We start from the raw sequence: 2,500 nt of genomic DNA, 5'->3' as shown, positions 1-2,500 counted from the left end.
CAGCCACTATGCCCTACTACAGGCACTATACCCCCTATTACAGCCTTATTATCAAGCAGTAGCCCCTATCCTCATTACAGCCTTCAACCACCCTACTACAGTCAATTACCCCCATTACAGCCCCTATCCTAAGCTACATTCCTTACCCCCCCAAATGCACCCCTTATCCTCCCCGCTACAGCTCCTATCCCTCCACTTGCAACCTCTATCCCCCCACTTGCAGCCCTAACCCCTCTTTTGCACCCCATAACCCTACTACTGCCAATAATCCCTTTACAGTCCTTTACCCCATTACAGTCCATAGTCTCCTCACTGCAGCCACTCTCCCCAATTGCAGCCCATATACCCCACACTACAGCCCCTTTCCCAAAATGCTGCCATACACCTACTACATTCCCTACCCCCCACTACACTTTCTAACCCCCAACTACAACCCATGTCCCCCACTACAGCTACTAGCCCCCTACTAGAATCCCTATCACCCCACTATAACCCTCTACCTGTGGCCCTCACGATATTAGGCTCTTGGATATTAGAAGAACGGAGAAACATGATCTAAAAAGTTAAATGAGAGGCATACTTTGTGTTGCAGAAAGTTGAATATGAAGTGCTGATCTCTGAAAGGAGACTTGAAATACAGGGGTGGATCCTGGGTGGGGCACCAGGACAAGTGCCTCCCACTTCATAAGAAGCCAAGGCATGGTTGCCAGGGGAGATCAAGGGATCTTCTCGTCCAGCCTTTGCAGGACCCGCACTACTCGAGCACCGGACCAGAGTGGAGATCCAATATCTCTCTGAACTGCCAGGCCACCCTGAGGCCGGGCGTAGGAGGGAAAAATTCAGCTATGCCTCCTGCAGGTACTCTGATACTCAAACTCTGATACTTTCCCTGGCACCTGCTGGAAGGAGCTGCCTGCATCCTCCAGAGGTGCAGACAAGCTGCATCTCCCACTGGACCACCATAGAAAGATAGAATGTGACTGCAGATAAGAACCATTCAGCCCATCTAGTCTGCCCGATTTTCTAAATACTTCCATTAGTCCCTAGCCTTATCTTATATCTAGGATAGCCCTATGCCTACCCCGTGCATGCTTAAACTCCTTTACTGTGTTAACCTCTACCACTTCCGCTAGAAGGCTATTCCATGCATCCACTCCCCTCTTGTTAAATTAATACATCGTAATATTATTTCAAAAACCTTTGCCCCTCTAAGACTATGTCCTCTTGTTGTGGTAGTTTTTCTTCTTTTATATATAGTCTCCACCTTTACTGGGTTGATTACCTTTATGTATTAAAATGTTTCTATGATACCCCCCCTGTCTCGTCTTTCCTCCAAGCTATATGTGTTAAGATCCTTTAACCTTTCCTATCAGAATCCCCCCCTTACTGGCCTGAGGTAAGCCCTGGGCCGGACTGGCACACCGGGATACCGGGAAATTTCCCGGTGGGCCACGGCAGCTGGGGCCAGGCAGACAGCTGGTGCAGCCGCAATTAGGCTGCTGGCGGCCGGAGGGGAAAACTGTGCTGTCTCTGCTCTGCTCCCCCGCCCTTGCACACTACTTAATGAGACCAGGGCCAGAATATAACGTCATATTCTGTCCCCGGTCTCATTAAGCTGTGCACTGGAGAGCAGAGCAGAGACAGCACGGCTCCCTATTCGCACCTACTATTTGCACAGCCAGCCGTCCGCCCTGCATGACCACTCAGCATGCCGTCCGCCTGCACAATCCCCTGGCCGGTCACCCGGTCACCCAGTGGACCCCACAAGCAACAATGTGTGAGTCAGTCTGTCAGTGTGAGTGTATTGGACTGTCATGGTGTGTGTGTGTGTGTCAGGCTGTCTTGGTGCGTGTGTCAGGCTGTCTTGGTGCGTGTGTCAGGCTGTCTTGGTGCGTGTGTCAGGCTGTCTTGGTGCGTGTGTCAGGCTGTCTTGGTGCGTGTGTCAGGCTGTCTTGGTGCGTCTGTCAGGCTGTCTTGGTGCGTGTGTCAGTCTGTCATAGTGTGTGTCAGTCTGTCATAGTGTGTGTCAGTCTGTCATAGTGTGTGTCAGTCTGTCATAGTGTGTGTCAGTCTGTCATAGTGTGTGTCAGTCTGTCATAGTGTGTGTCAGTCTGTCATAGTGTGTGTCAGTCTGTCATAGTGTGTGTCAGTCTGTCATAGTGTGTGTCAGTCTGTCATAGTGTGTGTCAGTCTGTCATAGTGTGTGTCAGTCTGTCATAGTGTGTGTCAGTCTGTCATAGTGTGTGTCAGTGTGTCAGTCTGTCATAGTGTGTGTCAGTGTGTCAGTCTGTCATAGTGTGTGTCAGTGTGTCTGTCTGTGTCTTGGTTTGTGTGTGTGTCTGTCTGTGTCTTGGTTTGTGTGTGTGTCTGTCTGTGTCTTGGTTTGTGTGTGTGTCTGTCTGTGTCTTGGTTTGTGTGTGTGTCTGTCTGTGTCTTGGTTTGTGTGTGTGTCTGTCTGTGTCTTGGTTTGCGTGTGTGTCTGTCTGTGTCATGGTGTGCG

At 50.3% G+C, this 2,500-nt stretch overlaps 1 protein-coding gene across 1 annotated transcript in view; it reads left to right on the top strand.

Moving 5' to 3' along the window:
* Window positions 1-2,500, top strand: part of HAAO (3-hydroxyanthranilate 3,4-dioxygenase) — a 44,916-nt gene that overhangs the window by 32,595 nt on the left and 9,821 nt on the right. The window lies entirely within an intron of this gene.

Source organism: Pelobates fuscus, chromosome 2 (genome assembly GCF_036172605.1).
Source record: "Pelobates fuscus isolate aPelFus1 chromosome 2, aPelFus1.pri, whole genome shotgun sequence".
Lineage (NCBI taxonomy): Eukaryota > Metazoa > Chordata > Amphibia > Anura > Pelobatidae > Pelobates > Pelobates fuscus.
This window is presented reverse-complemented; position numbering and strand designations above follow the sequence as displayed.